Source organism: Pristiophorus japonicus, chromosome 16 (assembly GCF_044704955.1).
Source record: "Pristiophorus japonicus isolate sPriJap1 chromosome 16, sPriJap1.hap1, whole genome shotgun sequence".
In the NCBI taxonomy this organism is placed as follows: domain Eukaryota; kingdom Metazoa; phylum Chordata; class Chondrichthyes; family Pristiophoridae; genus Pristiophorus; species Pristiophorus japonicus.
This window is the reverse complement of record NC_091992.1, coordinates 73,638,708-73,654,609: the sequence shown is the minus strand read 5'-3', so window position 1 is coordinate 73,654,609 and position 15,902 is coordinate 73,638,708. Positions and strand designations below refer to the sequence as shown.

The following is a 15,902-nucleotide window of genomic DNA, read 5'->3' as shown; positions in this document are numbered from 1 at the left end:
CATGGCACAGTGCCACTGGGGGCGTCACATGGTACAGTGTCACATGGTACAGTGTATTTTCTGTTCCCTCTCCAGTGACTCTACATATTTTATTATATAGCGCAGTGAATGTGGAAGACAGGGGAAGTCAGCGTCTCGGTTTTATGTCCCATCCGAATGACGGCACGTCCGACAGTGCAGCTCTCTCTCAGTACTGCACTGGAGTGTCAGCCGAGACTTTTGTGTTCCAGCCTCTGGAGTGGAACTTGAATTTAAACTCAAAAATCTAACCTGACATTCTGTTGCAATGGTGAGGGAGTGTTGCACTGACGGAGATGACATCTCTCAGATCAGATGTTATACTGAGGCCCTGTCTGCTCTCTCAGGTGAGCGTAAAAAAATCCTGTGCCACTATTCAAAGAACAGGGTTGTTCTCCCAGATGTCCTGGCCAATATTTATCCCTCAACTAACATCGCTAAAAACATCCTGGTCATTATCACATTGCTGTTGGGGGGAGCTTGCTGTGCGCAAATTGGCTGCCGTGTTTCCCACTTTACAACAGTGCCAACACTTCAAAAGTACTTCTTGGTTGTGAAGCACTTCGGGCCATCCTTAAGTAATGAAAGGCGCCATATAAATGCAAATATTTCTCTATATACACTCCCGAAGCGAGGCTTCCCCTGGGAGTGCGTCAGCAGCCTGGAGCTCAGTGTGAGCCACTACCTATAAAGGTAGCGGTGAGTGTAACTATGTGTGTGCATGTATGCACCAGCCATTGCTGGGAGCTGGGGGAAGCAGTAAGTGCATCCGCCAAGGGTATTGTAACCAGCCGCCACAGGCTGTGCTGCTCCCCGCGAATCGGGCGGGCAATCAGCAACACTGGCATCATGCGCTATTGGAAAATGGGCCCTAAAGTGTTCTCTTGTAATGTGGCGTTACTTTTCCCTTTAACCGAACCATGTCTCATCCGTGCCTTTATCTCTAGACTATTCCAATGTTCTCCTGGATGGTCTCCCACCTTGAACTCTTCCAAAACTCTGCTGCCCGTATCTTAACTTGCACCAAAAGAAATGTCTTCTCTCAGAGGGTTGTAAATCTGTGGAATTCTCTGCCCCAGAGAGCTGTGGAGGCTGGGTCATTGAATATATTTAAGGTGGAGATAGACAGATTTTTGAGCGATAAGGGAGTAAAGGGTTATGGGGAGCGGGCAGGGAAGTGGAGCTGAGTCCATGATCAGATCAGCCATGATCTTATTGAATGGCGGAGCAAGCTCGAGGGGCCAAATGGCCGACTCCTGTTCCTATTTCTTATGTTCTTCATCCAGCAGCCCTGTGCTCGCTGACCTACATTGGCTCCTGGTCCAGCAACACCTCAAATCCCTCCATGGTCCTCGCCCCTTCTCTATCGCTTCTCACGCCATACAACCTTTTGCCATCCCTGTACTCCTTCATTTCTAGCCTCATGTACCGTGTCTTCAGCTGCCTAAGCTCCAAGCTCTGGAATTCATCCCCTAAACCTCCCCACCTCTACCTCTCTCTCCTTTAAGATACTCCTTATAACCTACCTCTTTCACCTGTTCTAATTTCTCCCTCCTGTGAAGCGCCTTGGGATGTTTTTCTATGTTAAATGCACGATATAAATCATATCATCCAAGTTATTATCGTTGAACTACCCTCTATTCACAGGTAACCATGGAGTCAGCAAGAAAGGCCACACAACCAGGCTCTTAGTTTGCAAAGTCTTTAATTAACAAAAAGATTTCCACTGGCAGTTTGTAACATAATGCACACAGTTCGTTACTGACATCAATCAATTATTTCCACACTCACCCGGCAGACGCTACCTCAGCTTGCACTCACCCATACAGTGCACATAATCGCCACCACACAGTACACCAATATCTCATCACAAACACTATCTTCTGGTTAACTTTGGCCTTGGCTTTCTGCTTGTGTTGAGGTTGTCAGATCAGGTTCGCCATTCTATCACCCCACCCAAGAAATGGCCACCCCTGGAAGTGCCGACTTTTGGGCAAACAGCCACCCAGTACCTCACCCATTCCTCTGTGTTCAGGGAGCGTTTCTAAGTTGATCAACCAAGGAGGTGATCAGGAGCAGGAACACTGCCTGATGGTTCTCCCTCCACACCTACCAGCACCCGTTGACGCCAGCTAACTCAGGACTGATTTGGGTTAGATCCTGGGATCTCCCTGGCTCAGGGCTGATCTGGGTTAGACCCTGGGATCTCCCTGGCTCAGGACTGATTTGGGTTAGACCCTGGGATCTCCCTGGCTCAGGGCTGATCTGGGTTAGACCCTGGGATCTCCCTGGCTCAGGGCTGATCTGGGTTAGACCCTGGGATCTCCCTGGCTCAGGGCTGATCTGGGTTAGACCCTGGGATCTCCCTGGTCAGCCTGGCTCAGGGCCACACAGGGAGGTGCCTTTACTCACTGAAGCATCGGAGAGTTCGGCAAATCACCCTTTCTCCTTGTGCGTCTCTTTATTGAATGAGACACCAGATTCTCGTTGCACATTCTGCAGAGAGGCTCCCGGACTGAACAATGGTGCATCGAGGTGTCTTCATCCGAGCCTTTTCATCTTCAAATGAAGAATGCAATGAACAGATGATGTAGGAAAGGAGGTCGCGGCATGGCCATCCCTGGCTTCAGCTTAAACAAAACTCCGGTGAATATTCTGAATGGTAAAAGGGGAGATGGGTGGAATTATTCCCTCGGCTTCCCAACTGGACAAAGAGCTGCTCACTACTTCATTCACCTCACAACATCCGCCGCTCCCAGCTTGCAAAGACACAGCTGAGCCGTGCAGGCAGGTGCCCAGTCAAATGCCCCAAGCACCAGCCTGGTCTGACAGTGGACCATCAAACAGGAGGTGTTCATCCTCAGGGTGTGGGCGTCACTGGCTAGGCCGGCCTTTATTGCCCATCCCCAGTTGCCCTGAGAAGGGGTGGTGAGCCGCTTCTTGAATCGCTGGTGGTGGTTGATACAACTGAGTGGCTTGCTGGGTCACTTCAGAGGGATGATAAGAGTCGATCACGTTGGCGTGAGACTGGAGTTAGACCAGAGCGGGTAAGGACGGCAGGTTCCCTTCACTAAAGAACATCAGTGAACCAGTTCTGTTTTTACGACAATCCGACAGCTTCATGGTCACTTTTACTGAGAGCAGTTTTTTATTGCAAGATTTTAATTTTCTTTTTAAACTGAATTCAAATTGTGAAACTGCCAGATGTTAGCCATTAGGTGCCTGCAGCTGGAGTTGTGCGCCCTTGGGCCTTGTCCCAGTACAATGTCCCAACCAACAGCCTGGTGTGAGGGTGGGCCATCAAACAGGAGGTGCCAGCTCTAACCAGCAGCGGCCCACACGCCTGTATCTGCTGCTGGGTTGTTTGCCAGTGCGGGTGGGACCATGGACGGAAAGGTCGAGTTCAGTGTTGCTCATCCCCCAGCCTGGAATTGGCATTCTGCTTGTGCAGCAAACCCAAACCCACTCTCCCAGCAGAAGTTAGCTCCTGCGGTAACCCTTTTGTTTCACTGATGTCCGCCTCTCTCCCACCTCCCCTCCCCCCGAAGGCGCTGACTCGAGGCACTAACCCATAGGCACCAGGTGTCCCGGGGTAGCTCACTCAAGTGAACACACTCCCTGCACCGACACATCACTCCGCTCCCCTCACATCAGCCATGCCCAGCAGACGGTGGGCGGATCTCCTCAATCATGGCATCGCAGGAGTTACACAAGATGCCAGCTCTCTGCTGTCCCAAACCAGGAACAGGAAATGACTGAGACACAGCAAGTGACATTTAGTTCTGACGAAGGGTCACAGACCCGAAACGTTACCTCTGTCTCTCTCCACAGATGCTGCCTGACCTGCTGAGATTTCCAGCATTCCCTGTTTTTATTTTAGAATGATGGGGCATTGAGTAGCATGTACCTGGCCTTTAATATCAATTGCAGATGAGCATTGCCCCCTCCCCAGCCCGATTGTGTCGAAGCTCACCGAATCTCCCATAGATTAATGCTGAGTTCACAAGCAGGGAGCCTGTTCTGAAACCTCGTCACTGCAGACTATAGCACTGTTTAAAATCAGTAACTCAGAAAGAACCAGTCATTTGGTTGTGTCGCTGGTGATTTGCACCAACACACCTTGCACTTCCCTGGAAGACTCGTGCATGTTACACCCAGGTGAACAGTTTCTGGACAAAAGGTCGGCACAGACGAGACAAGACACCAGTGAGCGAAGCTCCGTCGCTCAGTGTTGGGAGGGGGCGGCCGTGGGTAGGCACCCAGCCCAGGAGGCCCTTGGGTCAGAAACACATGGAGCTTACGTCATGGCCACACGCCATTTGGCCCAACCAGGGTCACCCAGGAACTCAAACCCCCTCACATGTCCGGTTGCGGCGCCAGCCAATTGGGCAACGTGGATTTACAGGGAAAGCGGCTGCTTTTCAGCAGAAGGAACTGGGGGGGGCCAGGTTTCAGCAGAAGGAACTGGGGGGGGCCAGGTGGGTGGGGGTCGGGCCGGGACCAGGCATGTTGGGCCGGGGGTCAGGTGAGGTGGACGGGGTGCGGTCAGGGAGGTGGGGCCGGGGGTCAGATCGGACAGAGGCCAGGCGGGTAGGGTCAGGGGGCAAGGCGTGTGGGGTCGGGGGTCAGGTGAGGTGGACAGGGATGCAGTCAGGGGCCAGGCGGGTGGGGTCCGGGGGTCAGGTGAGGTGGACGGGGATGCGGTCAGGGGCCAGGCGGGTGGGGTCCGGGGGTCAGGTGAGGTGGACGGGGATGCGGTCAGGGGCCAGGCGGGTAGGGTCCGGGGGTGGCGTCAGGGGTCAGGTGAGGTGGACAGGGGTACGGTCAGGTGTGGGGCCAGGGGTCAAGCGGGTAGGGTCGGGGGTCAGGGCTCAGGCATCGGTCGGGCCTGGCCATGACACAGGGCGGAGGCGTGCGATGTGAAACGGGAATGATACTTTGAACTGCAGGTTGAGCGACCTGTTCCTCGTCACTCACAGAGAGTTGGGGGTGACCCCGTGCCTCGCCCTGGCCCTCTGGATATTAGCCACACTGTAGCCCTCAGTCTGCTGTGCTGGCTGTATTGAAGCTCTCCATATGGCCCGCACAATGTCAAACCTCCTCCATTGACACGGGAATCCGGATCAACTGGATAGGAATCTGATTGAAATCTATGGCGAAGGATTGGTTCACGCGACGATTGAAGAGTTCGGAGGGGGAATGATGGAGTTTTCTGGCAATGTGTCTCAGGCAGTAAATAGTAGGCACCTCATCACGGTTATCTATAAATGTGAAACAGAAGACATCTTTATTAATGCCCAAACTGGTGACACTGGCAGAGGAGACATTGCACTGGTGGTGTCAGTGTCAGCAGCACAAACACACACACTGTACCCCATCCAACTCCCCACCCCCTCACACTGTACCCCATCCAACTGCCCACCCCCTCACAGACTATACCCCATCCAACTCCCCACCCCCTCACACACTGTACCCCATCCAACTCCCCACCCCCTCACACACACTGTACCTCATCCAACTCCCCACCCCTCACACACACTGTACCCCATCCAACTCCCCCACCCTCACACACACTGTACCCCATCCAACTCCCCACCCCCTCACACACACTGTACCTCATCCAACTCCCCACCCCCTCACACACTGTACCCCATCCAACTCCCCACCCCCTCACACACACTGTACCTCATCCAACTCCCAACCCCTCACACACACTATACCCCATCCAACTCCCCACCCCTTCACACACACACTGTACCCCATCCAACTCCTAACCCCTCACACACACTGTACCCCATCCAACTCCCCAGCCTCACACACACTGTACCCCATCCAACTCCCCACCCCCTCACACACACTGTACCCCATCCAACTCCCCACCCTCACACACACACTGTACCCCATCCAACTCCCCCCCCCACACACACTGTACCCCATCCAACTCCCCACCCCCTCACACACACTGTACTCCATCCAACTCCCCATCCCCTCACACACACTGTACCCCATCCAACTCCCCATCCCCTCACACACACTGTACCCCATCCAACTCCCCATCCCCTCACACACACACTGTTACCCATCCAACTCCCCATCCCCTCACACACACTGTACCCCATCCAACTCCCCACACCCCCTCACAAAACACTGTACCCCATCCAACTCCCCACACCCCCTCACAAAACACTGTACCCCATCCAACTCCCCACACACACTGTACCCCATCCAACTCCCCACACACACTGTACCCCATCCAACTCCCCACCCCCTCACACACACTGTACCCCATTCAACTCCCCACCCCTCACACACTGTACCCCATCCAACTCCCCACCCCCTCACACACACACTGTGCCCCATCCAACTCCCCACCCCCTCACACTGTACCTCATCCAACTCCCCACCCACTCACACACACACTGTACCCCATCCAACTCCCCACCCACTCACACACACACTGTACCCCATCCAACTCCCCACCCCCTCACACACACACTGTACCCCATCCAACTCCCCACCCACTCACACACACACTGTACCCCATCCAACTCCCAATGGTGCATGAACTGCCACTCTGTGTTGTCCCGGGCGATGGCCCCACACTGCTTGGAAGGAGCTGGCTGGGCAAAATCCGCTGAAACTGGGATGACATCCGAGCGCTATCACATGTCAATGAGGCCTATGGTACCCAAGTTCTTAACAAATTTCCTTCCCTTTTTGAGCCAGGCATTGGAAACTTTTCCGGGGTGAAGGTGCGGATCCATTGGTCCAAGAGGCAGAAGATAAAGGTACGCGGAGTCAGAGGAAATGTATTAGCATGGATCGAGAATTGGCTGGCTAACAGAAAGCAGAGGGTCGGGATAAATGGGTCCTTTTCGGGTTGGAAATCGGTGGTTAGTGGTGTGCCACAGGGATCGGTGCTGGGACCACAACTGTTTACAATATACATAGATGACCTGGAAGAGGGGACAGAGTGTAGTGTAACAAAATTTTCAGATGACACAAAGATTAGTGGAAAAGCGGGTTCTGTAGAGGACACAGAGAGGCTGCAAAGAGATTTAGATAGGTTAAGCGAATGGGCTAAGGTTTGGCAGATGGAATACAATGACGGAAAATGTGAGGTCATCCACCTTGGAAAAAAAAACAATAAAAGGGAATATTATTTGAATGGGGAGAAATTACAACATGCTGCGGTGCAGAGGGACCAAGGGGTCCTTGTGCATGAATCCCAAAAAGTTAGTTTGCAGGTGCAGCAGGTAATCAGGAAGGCGAATGGAATGTTGGTCTTCATTGCGAGATGGATGGAATACAAAAGCAGGGAGGTCCTGCTGCAACTGTACGGGGTATTGGTGAGGCCGCACCTGGAGTACTGCATGCAGTTTTGGTCACCTTACTTAAGAAAGGATATATTAGCCTTGGAGGGGGTACAAAGACGATTCACTAGGCTGATTCCGGAGATGAGGGGGTTACCTTATGATGATAGATTGAGTAGACTGGGTCTTTACTCGTTGCGAGTTCAGAAGGATGAGGGGTGATCTTATAGAAACATTCAAAATAATGAAAGGGAGAGACAAGGTAGAGGAAGAGAGGTTGGTTCCGCTGGTCGGGGAGACTAGAACTAGGGGGCACAGCCTCAAAATACGGGGTGCTAATTTAAAACCGAGTTGAGAAGGAATTTCTTCTCTCAGAGGGTTGTGAATCTGTGGAATTCTTTGCCCAAGGAAACAGTTGAGGCTAGCTCATTGAATGTATTCAAATCACAGATAGATAGATTTTTAACCAATAAGGGAATTAAGGGTTATGGGGAGCGGGCGGGTAAGTGGAGCTGAGTCCACGGCCAGATCAGCCATGATCTTTTTGAATGGTGGAGCAGGCTCGAGGGGCTAGATGGCCTACTCCTGTTCCTAATTCTTATGACCCATTCACCACAAGGTGCGAGCGGTACCTCATATGATGAGGGAGAGAGTGGAAATCGAGCTAGACAGACTGCAACACAAGGGCATCAACTCCCCAGTGGAATTCAGCGAGTGGGCAAGCCCGATTGTTCCAGTACTCAAAAGTGATGGCACGGTCAGGATTTGCGGCGATTATAAAGTAACTATTAATCGTTTCTCGCTACAGGACCAATACCCACTACCTAAGGCAGATGACCTATTTGCGATGCTGGCAAGAGGCAAGACGTTCACCAAGCTCAACCTGACTTCTGCCTACATGATGCAGGAGCTGGAGGAGTCTTCAAAGGGCCTAACCTGCATCAACATGCACAAGGGACTGTTCATCTACAACAGATGCCCGTTTGGAATTCGGTCGGCTGCAGCGATCTTCCAGAGAAACATGGAGAGTCTACTCAAGTCGGTACCACACACGGTGGTCTTTCAGGACGACATATTGGTCACGGGTCGGGACACCGGCGAGCACCTACAAAACCTGGAGGAGGTCCTCCAGCGACTGGATCGCGTAGGGCTGCGGCTGAAGAGGTCAGAATGCGTCTTCATGGCAACAGAAGTGGAGGTTTTGGGAAGATCGCGGCGGATGGCATTTGGCCCACAGACACCAAGACAGAGGCTATCAGGAACGCGTCCAGGCCACAGAACGTCACGGAGCTGCGGTCATTCCTGGGACTCCTCAACTATTTTGGTAACTTCCTACTGGGGTTAAGCACTCTTTTAGAGCCCCTACATGTGTTACTGCGCAAAGGTGAGAACTGGGTATGGGAAAAAAAAAACAAGTAATTGCTTTTGAGAAAGCCAGAACCATTTTATGCTCCAACAAGCTGCTTGTATTGTATAACCCGTGTAAAAGACTTGTGCTAGCATGTGACGCGTCGTCGTATGGAATCGGGTGTGTATTATAACAAGCTAACATTGCGGGGAAGTTGCAACCTATCGCCTATGCTTCCAGGAGCTTGTCTAAGGCCGAGAGGGCCTACAGCATGATCGAGAAAGAGGCATTAGCGTGTGTGTTTGGGGTAAAGAAAATGCCTGTTTGGCCTCAAATTTGATCTGGAAACCGATCTCAAGCCCCTCATATCCCTGTTCGCTGAAAACAAGGGGATAAATACTCATGCCTCAGCCTGCATACAAAGGTGGGCATTCGCGCTATCAGCGTATAACTATACCATCTGCCACAGGCCAGGCATCGAGAACTGTGTGGATGCTCTCAGTCGGCTATCATTGCCCACCACGGGGGTGGAAATGGCGCAGCGTGCAAACTTGTTGATGGTGGCGCAGCCCGCAGACTTGTTGATAGTCATGGAAGCGTTTGAAAATGATAAATCATCTATCACGGCCCGCCAGATTAGGACTTGGACCAGCCAAGATCCTCTGCTGTCCCTAGTAAAAAAACTGTGTACTGCATGGGAGCTGGGCCAGCATCCCCGTTGAAATGCAAGAGCCAATCAAGCCGTTCCAGCGGCGAAAGCACGAGCTGTCCATTCAAGCAGACTGCCTGTTGTGGGATAACCGCGTAGTGCTACCAAAAAAGGGCAGGGAGACGTTCATCTCGGATCTCCACAGCACACACCCGGGTATAGTAATGATGAAATTGATAGCCAGATCCCACGTGTGGTGGCCCGGTATCGACTCTGACTTAAGAGTCCTGTGTACGGCAATGCAGCGTATGTGCTCAGTTGAGCAACGTGCCCAGAGAGGCACCACTAAGTTTGTGGTCCTGGCCCTCCAGACCATGGTCGAGGATCCATGTCGACTATGCAGGCCCGTTTCTCGGAAATGTTCCTGGTGGTGGTGGATGCTTTTTCAAAACGGATTGAATGTGAAATGATGTCAGGAAGCACCGCCCCGCCACCATTGAAAGCCTGAGGGCCATGTTTACCACCCACGGCCTGCCTGACATACTGGTCAGTGACAAGGGCCATGTTTCACCAGTGCTGAATTTAAAGAATTCATGACCCGCAATGGGATCAAACATGTCACCTCGGTCCCGTTTAAACCAGCCTCCAATGGGCAGGCAGAGCGGGCAGTACAAATCATCAAACAGAGCCTTAAACGAGTCACAGAAGGCTCACTCCAAACCCGCCTGTCCCGAGTACTGCTCAGCTACCGCACGAGACCCCACTCGCTCACAGGGGTGCCCCCGGCTGAGCTACTCATGAAAAGGACACTTAAAACCAGACCTTCGCTGGTTCACCCCAACCTGCATGATCAGGTAGAGAGCAGGCGGCAGCAACAAAATGTAAGCGATGGTCGCACCACTGTGTCACGGGAAATTGATCTGAATGACCCTGTGTATGTGCTAAACTATGGACATGGTCCCAAGTGGATCGCGGGCACGGTGATAGCTAAAGAAGGGGATAGACAATGGACAAATTTGCAGAAAGCACCTGGACCAAACGAGGCTGCGGTTCACAGACTGCCCTGAACAACCCACAGCAGACACCACCTTTTTTGAGCCCACAACACACACCCAAATGATCAACAACACCATCCCGGACCAGGAAATCGAACCCATCACGCCCAACAGCCCAGCAAGGCCAGGATCACACAGCAGCCCTGCAGGGCCAACAACACGCCAGCCCTGCGAGGGCACAGCCAACACACCAGAACAAACTTTTGTACCGAGGTGGTCCACCAGGGAAAGAAAGGCTCCCGACCGCCTCACCTTGTAAATAGTTTTCACTTTGACTTTGGTGGGGGAGTGATGTTGTGTATCTGTAAAGCATGCACTCCCATGTTCCGCCACCAGGGAGTGCATCCCCTGAAGTCCCAAGGGATCCCAGCATCCCTTGGGAGCACTGTATATAAGCCAGCCCCTAAGGCCTGTTCCTCACTCTGGAGTGTCTTAATAAAGACTGAGGTCACTGTTTTACTTTAACCTCCCTGTGTGCAGCCTCATCTGTGTTAGGAACACAACAGCACCCTCACACACACTGTACCCCATCCAACTCCCTACCCGCTCATACACACTGTACCCCATCTAACTCCCCACCCCCTCACACTGTACCCCATCCAACTCCCCACCCCCTCACACACACACTGTAACCCATCTAACTCCCCACCCCCTCACACTGTACCCCATCCAACTCCCCACCCCCTCACACACACCGTACCCCATCAAACTCCCCAACCCCTCACACACACACTGTACCCCATCCAACTCCCCACCCCCTCACACATACACTGTACCCCATCTAACTCCCCACCCCCTCACACTGTACTCCATCCAACTCCCCACCCCCTCACACACACACACTGTACCCCATCCAACTCCCCACCCCCTCACACACACACTGTACCCCATCCAACTCCCCACCAGCCTCACACACACTGTACCCCATCCAACTCCCCACCCCCTCACACACACTGTACCCCATCCAACTCCCCACCCCCTCACACACACTGTACCCCATCCAAATTTAGCTGTAATTCTCTTTTCAATGGTTGATCACTGAATTAACACTGGCCTAAATTTCAAGTGCTGATAACACTCAATTACCTAACCGAAGTCATTTGCCGAATTATCACCAAGTTCGGGTGCCAATTCAAGCTGAAGGGATGTGGACAATGAAAGTGCCCATCACTATGTGTGACAGAATTATAGTGAGCTTGGAATGCCTCAAATGGCAACTGCTGCGCGCCTCGCCAACACGGGTATGTGCTAGCCTGGGTGTCCCTGGAGAGGGAGCGCGGGGTATCCCCTGGTACACCTGAGGCCTCCCACTCCCGAGGGCCCCACAGGCACTGGGCGTGTAGTCGGCACAGCTGGCAATGTTCACATTTAATTTCATTAGTTTGCTTTATTTATAATTTGGCTGTTTATCTTTAAAAAGGGGCCACTTTTGTTGCAATTAATTTTATTTTGTTTGCTGGCACTGGGCGGGTGCGGGTTGTCCTAATTGTCAATGAAAAGATTAAAGGGCAACTGTGCCCTGCAAAGCCGCCTGGATGGTGCTGCGTGAGATGCTGTGAGTGCACTGTGGCCCTGCCCGGCACAGCACACCCGTGAGGAATTTCAACCCCAGTTTCAGAAATTGCTGAGCCTGCATGTCAGACCTGTGATGCAAGCTGGTCACAGCTGCCCTGGCACCTGATCGCACAGATCTTCCACTGCCTCTCCACTGACCTGCACCCTGGGAAGGCAGACCCCACATGGTCATTGCACTGGAAACCCTGGCACTGGGGACGCTGGCAATGCTAACCAGACCCGGAGAAGCCAGGCCCCCTATGGTCATTGCCAGGTATGTGTGCCCGGGTCTGCTGAAGTGTTTAGTGATATTCTTGGCCGGTGCAGCCAATCAGGCCCTGCTGCCCATTGGTCACCCTGATATGCCTTGTCATGCAATCCCACATAAAGAATAACATCTCGTGGCTGTGGTGATTGCAGAACCATCGATCCTAACGGTTGCTCAGACATTCCACTATTGTAGTGATGCCACGCGAGGTGCTGGCAGTGTCTTTTGAGAAGCGAGTGTATGCGAATACAATGTCTGCTGGTGGGGGGTGGGAGGGGGGGCGGGCGATTTTAAAAAATTCAGATCCAGAAGTCGCTCTTAATGGGGGCGGTGACTACACGAGAGAGGCGGAGGTGGGGCGGTGACTACACGCGAGGAGTGGAAGTTGGGGGCGGTGCGCAATGACTACCGCGATGACATCATCATGGCGCCACATCACCATGGCTCTCCCCTTCACTTAAAGGGGAGCGCCTTCGTGATTTAAAAACTTCGGCCCACTGGACCACCAGGGAGGGTTTCAGCCAGGCCAGCAACCTGGCACCCAAGAGGGGCGAACCCGGGGTGCATAACTGTCGGGCCCCGAGGTGTATGAAACCCTGAAAGAATTGCTTGTTCCTGTCAAGCTAAAGGACAAGCCACTGAATGAGATTCTAACCAAGTTGGAACAGCACGACAGTCCTGAGCCCCTGTAAATTGCTGAAAGTTATCGTTTTGGAACACAAAATCAATTAACTGATGAGAGTATCAGTGAGTAATTGTAGCATTAAAAAAGCTGTCCATTCACTGTCATTTCAGAAACTTTCAGGACCAAGCATTGTGTGAGCACTTTGTTTGTGGGACGAAAAATGAAGCAATGAGAAGAAAGTTGTTGACAACCCGTAACTTGACTTTTGATTTAGCTTGTCAGACAGCTATGTTGATGGATCTGGCCGACCAACATTCCCAAGAATTTCACACCATTTCCAGTCATCAGACAACCGAGGTGAATTGCCTGGAGGTTAATAGTAAAAGGCAGTTGGGCCCCAAGGCCTCAGCAACTGGCCAAGGTAACAGTACATTGACGTCATGCTATCGGTGCCTGGGACAACTGTCCATATGTGAAGGCAGTGTGTTTCTTCTGCAGGAAAACTAGGCATCTTGCAAAGGCGTGCTGACTGAAGAGCAAACCAACTTTCAATGCTAGAAGTAGAAATCGCCAGAGACTAAATAGCATTGAAGAGAAGCAACAGGACGAGGAGGTTCTGGCGATACATATTATTAGGAACAGGAGGGTATCTAACAACAATTCGCGATATATTATCATCCAATTAGACGTTACAGGAACCAAGATACCCATGGAAATCGACACTGCTGCATCCGAGAGTGTAGTCTTGGAAGTGTTATATCTCGACAATTTGCGTGACTTTCCACTGGAAAAATCGAAGATAGAGCTGCGAGGCTACTCAGGAGAGCAAATCCATGTTGTAGGATGAATCATCTTCGTCTTAGGAAGTCCCTTGGACTTGGGGACGTATCACCGTACTGGTGAAATACAAGGGTCAGTTTCAGAGCTTGCCTCTCATAGTAGTGCCAGAAAACATAGAAAATAGGTGCAGGAGTAGGTCATTCGGCCCTTCGAGCCTGCACCACCATTCAATAAGACCATGGCTGATCATTCACCTCAGTATCCTTTTCCTGCTTTCTCTCCATACCCCTTAATCCCTTTAGCCGTAAGGGCCATATCTAACTCCCTCTTGAATATATCCAATGAACTGGCATCAACAACTCTCTGCGGCAGCGAATTCCACAGGTTAACAACTCTGAATGAAGAAGTTTCTCCTCATCTCAGTCCTAAATGGCTTACCCCTTATCCTTAGACTGTGTCCCCTGGTTCTGGACTTCCCCAACATCGGGAACATTCTTCCTGCATCTAACCTGTCCAGTCCCGTCAGAATTTTATATGTTTCTATAAGATCCCCTCTCATCCTTCTAAACTCCAGTGAATACAGGCCCAGTCAATCCAGTCTCTCATCATATGTCAGTCCTGCCATCCCAGGAATCAGTCTGGTGAACTTTCACTGCACTCCCTCAACAGCAAGAACGCCCTTCCTCAGATTAGGAGACCAAAACTGAACACAATATTCCAGGTGAGGCTTCACCAAGCCCCTGTACAACTGTAGTAAGACCTCCCTGCTCCTATACTCAAATCCCCTAGCTATGAAGGCCAACATACCATTTGCCTTCTTCACCACCTGCTGTACCTGCATGCCAAGCTTCAATGACTGATGTACCATGACACCCCGGTCTCGTTGCACCTCCCCTTTTCCTAATCTGCGGCCATTCAGATAATATTCTGCCTTCGTGTTTTTGCCACCGAAGTGGATAACCTCACATTTATCCACATTATACTGCATCTGCCATGCATTTGCCCACTCACCTAACCTGTCCAAGTCACCCTGCAGCCTCTTAGCATCCTCCTCACAGCTCACACCACCACCCAGCTTAGTGTCATCAGCAAACTTGCGAGATATTGCACTCAATTCCTTCATCTAAATCATTAATGTATATTGTAAATAGCTGGGGTCCCCGAGTACTGAGCCCTGCGGCACCCCACTGGTTAGTCTGCCAGTTTGAAAAGGACTCATTTATCCCGACTCTCTGCTTCCAGTCTGCCAACCAGTTCTCTATCCACGTCAATACATTACCCCAATAACATGTGCTTTAATTTTGCACACCAATCACTTGTGTGGGACCTTGTCAAAAGCCTTTTGAAAGTCCAAAGATGGTTTACATCCAACCAAGGGAAAGCTGGATGCAATCAGAAATGCACCCACTCCCAAGAATGTCACTGAACTTTGATCATTTTTGGGAAATTATTTTGGGACTATTATGGGAAATTCCTACCAAATTTGGCTACAGTGTTACACTCACTGAGTGAGCTGTTGAAAAAACAGGTCCACTGGAAGTGGTCAGAAGAATGCAACGCAGCATTGAAAGAGTGTAAAAGCCAGTTGGTAGAGAGCATCATGTTAGTTCACTATGATGTGTCTAACGAGATCAAATTAGCATGTAACGCCTCTCCGTATGGAGATAGGGCAGTGATCTCTCATGTACTAGTTAGTGGGAAGGAGACCAATTGCTTTTGCTTCACGCACTCTCAGTGCCAGTGAGCGTAATTATGCTCAGATCGAAAGGGAAGCTTTGGCATTGATTTTTGGGGTCAAGAAGTTCCACAAATATTTATATGGTCGTAAGTTTACCATCATTACTGATCATAAGCCCGATAGCAATCTTCCATTCAAAGTCCCTAGTTCCAACCTTAGCTGCAGCCAGAATGCAGAGATGGGCTTTGATTTTGTCAGCATATACGTTGGACATTGAATACAGACGATCAGCTGATCACAATAATGCTGATGCTATGTCCAGGTTGCCATCCCTATCACAAGTTACACCCAAAAGGAAAGAAGTAAATCACTAGACAATCTGCAAAGATTGTTTTCTTCATATGGCCTCCCAGAACAAATTGTGTCTGATAATGGGCCGCAATTTTGTTCAGAAGAATTTGCACAGCTCACGAGCAGAAATGGTATGAAACATACCAAAGTTCCACCATACCACCCTGCTTCAAATGGTGCAGCAGAGCGCACAGTATCAATTGTAAAACATGCCATCAAGCAAATGTTGGATCCAAATCCTAGGAAACGGCAGTTATTGTTGG

At 51.2% G+C, this 15,902-nt stretch overlaps 1 protein-coding gene across 1 annotated transcript in view; it reads right to left on the bottom strand.

Annotated features, from left to right (window-relative positions):
• Nucleotides 1-1,725: 1,725 nt before the first annotated feature.
• Nucleotides 1,726-15,902, bottom strand: part of ush1ga (Usher syndrome 1Ga (autosomal recessive)) — a 50,692-nt gene continuing 36,515 nt past the window's right edge. Inside the window, exon 3 of the mRNA XM_070857426.1 lies at nucleotides 1,726-5,279. The gene's annotated coding sequence lies outside the window, so the exon portion shown is untranslated. The remainder of the gene's footprint in view (nucleotides 5,280-15,902) is intronic.